Below are 11,228 nucleotides of genomic sequence, written 5' to 3'. Positions count from 1 at the left end.
TTTACTTGAAGTGGCACAAGTGAACACCATGAGCTTTAATTGACGATCGACACTAGTATTACGCAAAAAGGGCGTGTAACAGATGAGGCTTCTGCAGTTCTGAGTGAAGCTTTATGCGCTGTTATGCGGCATCACGTGCCTTCATTACCTTGTCGGTGTTCGTCAGGGGCGGTGAGCACCACAGCTCCACTCACCTCGCCGTCTCGCAAGCAACTCTCCCCTAACTTCTCCTTACTACAATTTACCGAAGTTGGTTTAAAAAAACTATGTGGCTGTGGTTTCATCTGACCAATCAGGGTCTCAATGTTAACCTTAAGCTCCGCCTACAAAAAGTCTGTCTATTTAATGTGGTTGCTTGTGTGAGAGGGACGGTTTTTATCTTATAATTTCTTTTATTAAGTGTAGGAGGGAGCCTCTACTGATGTGTGTTTGCCCATTTATCACATGCTAGTTTCAGTGATGACTTTCTGAATTTGGGAGTTTTCTTGCATTTCCATTAATATTTGCTATGGTTGGTTATTCTAATTATTTTCATTTCTTGTTTCACGTTTGTTAGATGCTTGTTTTGGTGTTTTAAATGTTCTGAAAATGTGGAATGGTTTGTTTCGTACTTCCAACAACTGATGTGTTCTTTACACGATGTTTCAAAATTCCTGCACACCATGCCTGTGTATACAGCATCGCAACTTTGACATTGTTGTTTATATATTCCTGATTCCCGGAATCTATCCCTCTTGGTAGTTGGGAGGGTTAGGTGCGATTGTAGGTTTTGCCCAGACTTACATATTATTTGGAAACTTTGTGTGTTTAGTACGTTTGCAAACTCTGTGTGTTAATTTAATATGTTAATTTAAGTGTGTAAATAATAGCTGAAAATGTTTGCTTGTAATCTACCATGACGTTATCTTAATAATATGGGCTGTTATAAAGCGTCTTCGAGTATTGCCTGCCATTACCGTGTGCAGGCGTAAAGCATTAATAAATATAACCTCTAAATTATTTTCATTTGTTACTTTGGTTAAAAAATTGCAAAACTCATAACCACGCACATTATTACATAGGAGCAAAACAGTCTTTCTCTTTTGTTCCGTGATTTTCCAATATAGTTTCTTTGTGTCAAGAAGTTGGCACTTACTACCATGTCTGAAAAATCAATAACGTAGATTCTGCTTTCACGTGTGATTCTTAAGCGTGTTATAAGATAAACATCTTACCAGAGGTTGAGAATACCGCTTCGGTTGTAAATTTCTTTTATTATCACGTCCGGTTTTGTCCACTCTTCTGCGGTCATAGGTAGGACATCGCGCTTAGTATACGTCGACTGCGTCGCTCGGGGTCCAAAGCACCGTTGCGACACCTGGGGATGGGCTTATGAGAGCCGGAAACCGGACTTGATAATAAAAGATATTTACAACTGAAGCGGTATTTTGAACCTCTGGTATTTTGGTCAGATGCAGATGTTCTTCCAACAGGATTGTTTGTAATAAAACATCACACAGTTGAAGTTCCCGAAACATACTGTCAATCCGGGTGTATTTTTGGTGAACCTACAATATCTGCGTCCGATATTTGCAAAATAAAACGAAAGAAACAATTTCTCCTCCAGCACTTTATTCTTTACTACTATAGTGAGCAACACAGACATATACTTGTCTACAAATTAGCTGTGGTTATTTTCGCGCATGAAGGGTAAAACAAAGTAATTTCTTCCAGAGGCGCATGTGATAGCATTTTTTACAACTCTATTAACTTGAAAACGATGTCTTTGATTTATTGTGTCTGTCTTTCTCAAAATGTTGTGTCTTAGTTGGTACGTATAATGATAGTTCCTAGTGGACGATATTTTCACCACAATTGTTCGATAGGCAAGGGGAGCGCAGTTTCTGATCAAGAGACTTTTTGTGAATGTCTTGGATTGAATCCCAAACCTGTTTGCGGTGCCTAATGAAGTGAGGACATGTGACACTGTTGACGGTGACAAGCCCGTTGCACTGGGACGTTAAGATACGACCCCTCAGACGCTATTCGAGAGCGGTAGGCTGTGTGCCGACAAAAGGTTTCATCCTCTTCTTTCTCTCTTCATCACACACACAAACATACCACTTTAGTGTAGATCCATCCTTTACAGTCACCTGCACTGAAGAGATGAAGGCACGTCTGTAACAGACCGCGAGGAAGGAAACTTATACTCGGTGTCTCCTAGCCACTCTTTCTTTATCTTATATCATACTAGTCATAGGAAAGTCACGCTTCATCTGCTCCTTTTTCTGATCGTCAGCGTAGAAGCGATCCTGTGCACGCACTGCATTGTTTCCTGGTAACGATGTATCGTAACTAGGTGCAGCAGCTGTCCGTCGATACACTCAGCAGTGCACGAAGTGAGCAGGAGCGATCAGTAACATTCACGCGAAAACCTCCGTTGTGTTTGACCCCACGTTGAACGGATGTTTAACGTAACTATGAATTACCGCTATTTGTTCAGATGACAGCAAATTTATTTTTATTAATAATATTAGTGACCTTCAGAATTGTGGGATGATGAAAGTAGATGTCTTATTGCTATGACCATCAGATCTTAATTTTAAAATGAAAGAAATTTCTACTCTAGTATTTGCGATGGCGTTGTGGTGTGGATGACGACGTCACTTGCAACGACTGAAAGAAATGCGTGGGTACGCATGACGGGAAAGTCATGGGAAGAGTGGGAACGGGTGAGTGTTTGAGTCCGCCCAGCTATCCACGGGGTCTGACGTGCTGCTTCCTGAGCGCGAAGGCGTGCCTGTCTCCGGCACAAATACGCCCAGCGAATTAGTGTCGAGGTCTGGTGTGCCAGCCAGCCTGTGGATGGTTTTTAGGCGGTTTTCCATCTGCCTCGGCGAATGCGGGCTGGTTTCCCTTATTCCGCCGCAGTTGCACTGAGTCGGCGATTGCTGCCCAAACACTGTCTCCGTTTACGCGTACACCATAATTACTCTAACACTCGTGTGGTATGAGACGTTCCCGGTGGGGCGGGGGTGGGAGGGAGGGGGGAGGGGGTCCGAACCATACAATAACCGTGCGTTCGATGTGAGGTGGCGGTGGGGTGGATTGACTACTGCGGCCTGTTGTGAGGTTGTGTACTTGTGTACCACTGAGGGTACGGCGGAACCAAGCCTCTCCGTCGTTTATAGGTCCCAGGTTGAATACACAATACAATCCACAGGTCCTACAAAACGATCCTTACTATAGGGTGGTGGGGGCTGGCGAATCGCTCATTGAAGAGGTGAAAGTGATTGAGCGGAAAATGTGAATTAGAAGCTGAATTTATATGATACGAATTGGAAAGGTGCAATTAGGGAATTGAATATAATTCATGACTGGCGTTCGTGAAGAGGATTTTGGGGTTAGGACTATGACTAGTTAACAGACGATATAAATCCAGGTATCAGATTATGGATTAGGAAGAGGCAGCCTTATAAAACTGCTTTGGAGTGGATACTGAGAGTGCTTTGGCTATATAGGTGTGGGTGCTTTTGGTCCTAGAGAGCCTGAAAATTGATGACACGACACATTATTTAATAAAAAAGACAGATACGAAGACAGGGGAAAGAAATGAAAAAGGACAACAAAGATATTTTAATGTCTTTCTATCAGCGGGGTCATAGACATGGAGCAGATCTTACTATTGAAGAAGAATGGAGCTCTTCCCCTCTCCATCATCCTCTCTTTCTCTCTCTCTCTCTTTCTCTCAAGCTTTTAGCCAGAATTGGAGAATATTGGTGACGTAATGAGACGTTTGAGGAATTCCGAGATAGGAAATTTTGGATCTTAGTTTCAAATAGAAAGACCAGTCAGCGACAAATAAAATAATCAGAATAGTAGGCCTGCGAATTTTTTAACATTTTCTTCACCTGTTATATCAAAATTGAGTTACGAAATAGTAACTTTGCAGAATCTGAAGACTGCTGTGTTCACTCTAATACGAGCACTTCAAGTATGACGTTCTATCGCCTATATATAAGTTAAGTTAGCTCTTGTGTTCTCAAGTTGCCAATAATTAGTCGCGATAGGTTATACAAACTTTGTCCAATGTTAAAACTATTAGGGTTAGTACAATTAATACTACCAAATGTGAAATCCGCCTCATAATGACCCCTGTAAATGTATAAAAATGTCACTGACTAGTACATTCAGAAATGAGACACACATTGTGAAGGAAATGCATGTATTTTATGTGTGAAGATAAATACCACCTTAATTATTTGCGTTGAAAGGAATTTCAACTTAAAGTACTAAACACATCCCGACTAAGTGTAAAGACGTCTGCATAACACGACTCGTGTCCTTTTCAATACCACATCTATGATAAGTGTCAGAGATACGTGATTTCCTTTACGTGCACAAATAGAAAGGTTATTTAGCGAAAAAGTGTTGCAGTTCAACTCGGCACTAACTCAATGGGTACACACAGAACGTCCATTTTATGGTGAACATCCTCGACAGGGAGAGGTCATAATAATAAGCTTTTGCTTCAAAATAGTTCAAATGGATCTAAGCGCTTTGGGGCTTAACATCTGAAGTCACCAATCTTGTACACATTGTGGTTGTTGTTGTGGTTTGCAGTCTTGAGACTGGTTTCATGCAGCTCTCCATGCTACTTTATCCTGTGCAAGCTTCTTCATCTCCAAGTACCTATTGCAGCCTACACCCTTCTGAATCTGCTTAGAGTACTCATCTCATGGGCTCCCTCTACGATTTTTGCCCTCCAGTACTAAATCGGTGGTCCCTTGATGCCTCAGAACATGTCCTACCAACCAATCCCTTCTTCTAGTCAAGTTGTGCCACAAACGACTCCTCTCCCCAATTATATTCAATACTTTCTCATTAGTTATGTGATCTACCAATCTAATCTTCAGCATTCTTCTGTAGCACCACATTTCGAAAGCTTCTATTCTCTTTTTGTCGAAACTATTTATCGTCCACGTTTCACTTCCATACATGGCTACACTCCATACAAATACTTTCAGAAACGACTACCTGACACTTAACTCTATAATCATTGTTAACAAATTTCTCTTCTTCATAAATGCTTTCCTTGCTATTGCCAGTCTACATTTTATATCCCCTCTACTTCGACCATCATCAGTTATTTTGCTCCCAAATATCAAAACTCCTTTACTACTTTGAGTGTCTCATTTCCTAATCTAATTTCCTCAGCATCACCCGACTTAATTCGACTACATTCCATTATCCTTGTTTTGCTTTTGTTGATGTTCAACTTTCATCCTCGTTTCAAGACACTGTCCATTCCGTTCAACTGCTCTTCCAAGTCCTTTGCTGTTTGTGGCAGAATTACAATGTCATCGACGAACCTCAAAGTTTCCATTTCTTCTCCATGGATTTTAATACCTACTCCAAACTTTTCACCGAGCGAGGTGGCGCAGTGGTTAGCACATTGGACTCGCATTCGGGAGGACGACGGTTCAATCCCGTCTCTTGCCATCCTGACTTCGGTTTTCCGTGATTTCCCTAAATCGCTTCAGGCAAATGCCGGGATGGTTCCTTTGAAAGGGCACGGCCGATTTCCTTCCCCATCCTTCCCTCACCTGAGCTTGCGCTCCGTCTCTAATAACCTCGTTGTCGACGGGACGTTAAACACTGATATCCTCCTCCTCTCCGAAATTTTCTTTTGTTTCCTTTAGTGCTTGCTCAATATACAGAATCAATAGCATCGGGGAGAGGCTACAACCCTGTCTCACTCTCTTCCCAAACACTGCTCCCCTTTCAATTCACTCGAGTCTTATAAGTGCCATCTGGTTTCTGTACAAATTGTAAATAGCCTTTCACTCCCTGTATTATACCCCTTCCACCTTCAGAGTTTGAGAGTATTCCAGTCAATATTGCCAGAAGCCTTCTCTAAGTCTACAAATGCTAGAAACATAGGTTTACCTTTCCTTAATCTTTCTTCTAAGATAAGTCGTAGGGTCAGTATTGCCTGACGTGTTCCAACATTTCTACGGAATCCAAACCTTCCCTGAGGGCGGCTTCTATCAGTTTTTCCATTCGTCTGTAAAGAATTCGCGTTAGTATTTAGGAGCTGTGACTTATTAAACAGTTAAATTGGTAATTTTCGCATTTGTCAACACCTGCTTTCATTGGGATTGGAATTATTATATTCTTCTGAGGGAATTCCCCCTCTCTCATACATCTTGCTCACCAGCTGGTAGAGTTTTGTCATGACTGGCTCTCCCAAGGCTGTCAGTTGTTGTAATGGAATGTTGTCTAATCCGGGGGCCTTGTTTCGACTTAGGTCTTTCAGTGCTCTGTCAAACTCTTCACGCAGTATCGCATCTCCCTTTTCATCTTCATCTACATCCCCTTCCATTTCCATGATATTGTTTTCAAGAACGTCGCCCCCGTATAGACCCTCTATACACTCCTTCCACTTTTCTGCTTTCCCTTCTTTGCTTAGAACTGCGTTTCCATCTGAGCTCTTGATATTTATGCAAGTGGTTCTCTTTTCTCCATAGTTCTCTTTAATTTTTCTATAGGCAGTATCTATCCTACCGCTCGTGAGATAAGCCTCTACGTCCTTACATTTGTCCTCTAACCATCCCTGCTTAGCCATTTTGCACTTCCGGTCGATCTCATTTTTGAGACGTTTGTATTCCTTTTAGCCTGCTTCATTTACTGCATTTTTTATTTTCTCCTATCATCAATTAAATTCAATATTTCTTCTGTTACCCAAGGGTTTCTACTAGCCCTCGTCTTTTTATCTACTTGATCCTCTGCTGCCTTCACTATTTCATCCCTCATAGCTACCCATTCTACTTCACTGTATTTCCTTCCCCCATTCCTGTCTGTTGTTCTCTTATGCTCTCCCTGAAACTCTGTACAACCTCTGGTTCTTTCAGTTTATCCAGGTCCCATCTCCGTAAATTCCCACCTTTTTGCAGTTTCGGCAGTTTTAATCTACAGTTCATAACCAATAGGTTGTGGTCAGAGTCCACATCTGCCCCTGGAAATGTCTTACGATTTAAAACCTGGTTCCTAAATCTCTGTCTTACCGTTGTATAGTCTATTTGAAACCTTTTGATATCTCCAGGGTTCTTCCATGTATACAACATTCTTTCATGATTCTTGAACCATGAATAAGTTATGCTCTCTGCAAAATTCTACCAGACGGCTTCTTCTTTCATTTCTCTCCCCCAATCCGTATTCACCCAACATGTTTCCTTCTCTCCCGTTTCCTACTCTCGAATTCCAGTCACCCAGGACTATTAAATCTTCTGCATTACCCCTATTTGGTTTTGTATTTATAATCCTGTATTCACCTGACCAAATGTATTGTTCCTCCTGCCACCGATCTTCACTAATTCCCACTATATCTAACTTTAACCTATCCATTTCCCTTTTTAAATTTTCTAACCTACCTGCCCGATTAATGGATCTGACATTCCACGCTCCGATCCGTAGAACGCCAGTTTTCTTTCTCCAGATAACGACGCCCTTCTGAGTAGTCCCCGCCCGGAGATCCGAATGGGGGACTATTTTACCTCCGGAATCATACAGTAAAGCTGCATGCCCTCGGGAAAAATTACGGGTGTAGTTTCCCCTTGATTTCAGCCGTTCGCAGTACCAGCACAGCAAGGCCGCTTTGGTTAGTGTTACAAGGCCAGATCATTCAATCATCCAGAGTGTTGCCCCTAGAACTACTGAAAAGGCTGCTGCCCCTCTTCAGGAACCATATGTTTGTCTGACCTCTCAACAGACACCCCTCCGTTGTGGTTGAACCTACGGTACGACTATCTGTATCGTTGAGGCACGCAAGCCTCCTTACCAACGCAAGGTCCATGTTTCATGGGGGGACCTGTGTACATAGAACTACTTGAACCAAACTAACCTAAAGACATCACACACATCCATACCCGAGGCAGGATTCGAAACTGCGACCGTTAGCAGCGCGGTTGTGGACTGAAGCACCTAGAACCACTCGGCCACAAAGGCCGGCTAATCTTTAGTTATTCGCTTAACACGGACATAGAATTCGTTGTGCTGTTTCGCGATATAGTGGTACACTGCCTACTGCAATACGGGCTAACGCTTATACAAAATTTTAATACCGAATGTAGTCTGTATTTCATATGAATGTGACCACGAAAGCGAATTCTTGGCTGGGTGTATATATTTCGTGCTATAGAATTTCCCGTCGGCGCAGCGGGCAGCGTCTGGCAGTGTTTGCTTTGCTCAACAGCTAGCGCCTGAGTCTGCACAGCTCTCACTTTGGCAAAACTAACTTGTTGATTGCTAGAGTTTCCATGGAAAGCGTCAGATAAGGAACGTGAATGCCATACAAAGCACGTAGATGTCGATTGTTTAGGACTTTGATGCATGGTGTCACGACGAACGTCAGTCGACAGAAATTGAGGTACTGATTTATGAAAAATTTTCTTTACTTCACGTCTATGGGCACAAATTTTTTTATGTCATCAGACTACCGGTTCGATAATGGCCGTCTCCAGATCTGCAGCAAAATATAGGAAAAATACAAATACATACAGCAGACTGTCTACAGCTTAAAAGAATAAAATAGTCCGTGATGAAAATTATTGCTGACATACATGTGTATTTGAGCGCTTTAAATATGATGAGGCATACCTGTTTTATAAAAACAAACATGTCCTAATATACTGTATTAATAGTTTAAGTGATAATGAATATTTCTCAGGCTTTCTAGCCCCGGATGATGCGATAATTTGGTGCATCTCATTTTTACGCTGGTAGCATCTATTTGTGAATTAAAGAAGACCAAAACTGAAAAATGAGAAATATGGTCAACAGATAAATTGAGGAAGACATTAGGAAGAGGAAGAATAAAAGGCGAAGGAAGGGGAAATCATCGAAAATATTATTAGTCTTAAAATGATTTGCAAGTTGTGCTTTGACCACTCGTGATTTCCCCTGGTCACCCAAACACGTTTCGGCGAGAGTACACCATCTTCATTGAAATCTCCTTTGTTCTACTTGACAGCAGATTTTTACGTTCACTATACTGTCCGCCTACTGCGGTTCAGATGGCAAGTCAATATAACTAGTCATCTGAAACGAAGGTTCTAAAATGGGATTAAAATACGGGGAGAAAGTATTTCGGTGATAAGTGTCGGTGATGTCATTGTTACAGTGAGAGTGATGAAGAATTGCAAATCTTGTTGAATGGAAGGTAAAATCTGACAAACACACACTATGGACTGGGAATCATCAGACAAAAAAGACAAATGTAATAAGTAGTTACAGCGATGAGAATAATGAGAAAGTCAACATCAAAACTGGAGATGGCACGCCGGCAAATTGAGGAATTCTCCTCCTTCCAGTAAAATAACTCTTGTCAGGAGACTCAAAAAGGACATTAAAAGTAGAACAGCACAGACATAGAGAGCGTATCAGGAAAAAGACGTCTAATGCTATCATACATAGGCGTAAATTTGAGGAAAAAATTTGAATAAAAGCGTTTTAAGGAAGTGTATCGCCGGCCGCGGTGGTCTCGCGGTTCTAGGCGCGCAGTCCGGAACCGTGCGACTGCTACGGTAGCAGGTTCGAATCCTGCCTCGGGCATGGATGTGTGTGATGTCCTTAGGTTAGTTAGGTTTAAGTAGTTCTAAGTTCTAGGGGACTGATGACCACAGCCGTTGAGTCCCATAGAAAAAAAAAGAAAAAGAAGTGTATCACGGACTGTGAGAATGCCACAAGAAAAGAGAATCTTAAGAGTCTGTGACGTACTGCCATTAATGACCGTTGAGTATTATACGGCAAGAGACGAGGAGGTTCCCCGCAAAAACTAGGAGGACAGGAAGTGTGGAAAACATTGATAAAAAGAAGGGTAGGAAGCTGGCACACGCACTGAGACACTAGGGACTAATTTAAATGGTATTAGAAGGAGCTGTAGGCGAAGACAGAGGTTGTAATATTTCCAACATATAATTGAGAATGTTAGGTGCAAGTGCCACTTGAGCTGACGAAGTTGGAACAGGAGATAAATTTGTGGTGAGCCGCATCACTTGGGCCAGAAAACTGTTGACAGAGAAAAAAGACGTCTGCTGTTTTCTTGGGCACGGTTGTGGCTCACAGGCAGTGAAAGACGATACTATAACTACGTCTTAAAGATTCGGCCTTGAGCAAAAGCCAATTTAATGGTCTTTACTGTTCGCCCACATATGTTTCCGTCATGACAGACCATCAGCGTGTTTCCATGTACGGTTTTAACTACGTGGAAACTGTAACCATAAAGAATTGTGGATGACGAACTCCATAGAGATGTCAGATTTCCTGCACTAGATGAACAGTAACAAGAACAACAAAATCAGCTGTTACTAAAAAGAGAGGAAGCCGGCCTCTGTGGCCGAGCTGTTCTTGGCTCATCAGTCCCGAACTGAGCGTCTGCCACGGTCGCAGTTTAGAATCCTGCCTCGGGCATGGATGTGTGTGTTGTCCTTAGTTAGATTTAAGTAGTTCTACGTCTAGGGGACTGGTGACCTCCGACGTTAACTCCCATAGTGCTTAAGCCATTTGAACCATCTGAGAAGAGAGATTGTCTTTAATCTTCGACACCTGTACATATGAAGGGAAAAAAAAATCTGTATATGTGGTACAAGCGGAATGTTCAAAACATTTATGTCTCAAGCACACACTGAAACAAGTAGCGAACTTCCCTGAAGAATCACCTCGTTTCCAAAGAAATAACAAAATGTAGCAAGGAAGTAGGAAACAAAAGCGGGTCTCAGTGGCTGATGGAAGCTACACGAACAGGAGGTCGCTCGACTGATACATCCGCTTCTCCGCCATATAAATTCAGGCTGGCTCCGCTGGCAGGCTTTTATAACGTATTATCTTCGGAAGTAGTTCGATAAAATATTCATGCGGCAGGGATGGCGACAAGACGCAGCGTGAGAGAGCGACCGGCGAATCTTATGATGGCGCCTGGAGGCGTGGCAGGGATGAGAGCGTATTACGACGGCCGCAGCAGCGGGATCCAGCACACTTACAGTCTGCCCAGCAAACGGGCGCTCCTTTCAAAGGATGTGGTTCAATCTGCAGTTAGTTGCATAATGTTAAAGTTTTGTAATAGTAGGAGGAATTATTGTTTTATGTATGAAATGATAGATTATCTCCTCCCTCTTCAGCTTCCTACTACTCTACAATATAATGGATAATAGATTTCCAGACTGTCGTTTCTATGGTGACACTGACAGATC

General features: G+C 42.3%; 1 non-coding gene across 1 annotated transcript; it reads left to right on the top strand.

Moving 5' to 3' along the window:
* The first annotated feature begins 5,408 nt into the window (after positions 1–5,408).
* Trnaa-cgc (transfer RNA alanine (anticodon CGC)) lies at positions 5,409–5,481 on the top strand. Its single transcript has one exon. It is a non-coding gene; the product is annotated as a tRNA-Ala (tRNA).
* The last annotated feature ends 5,747 nt before the right edge of the window (positions 5,482–11,228 follow it).

Source organism: Schistocerca gregaria, chromosome 1 (genome assembly GCF_023897955.1).
Source record: "Schistocerca gregaria isolate iqSchGreg1 chromosome 1, iqSchGreg1.2, whole genome shotgun sequence".
Classification (NCBI taxonomy): Eukaryota; Metazoa; Arthropoda; class Insecta; order Orthoptera; family Acrididae; genus Schistocerca; species Schistocerca gregaria.
The sequence above is the reverse complement of the archived record's forward strand: the minus strand, read 5'-3'. Positions and strand labels throughout refer to the sequence as shown.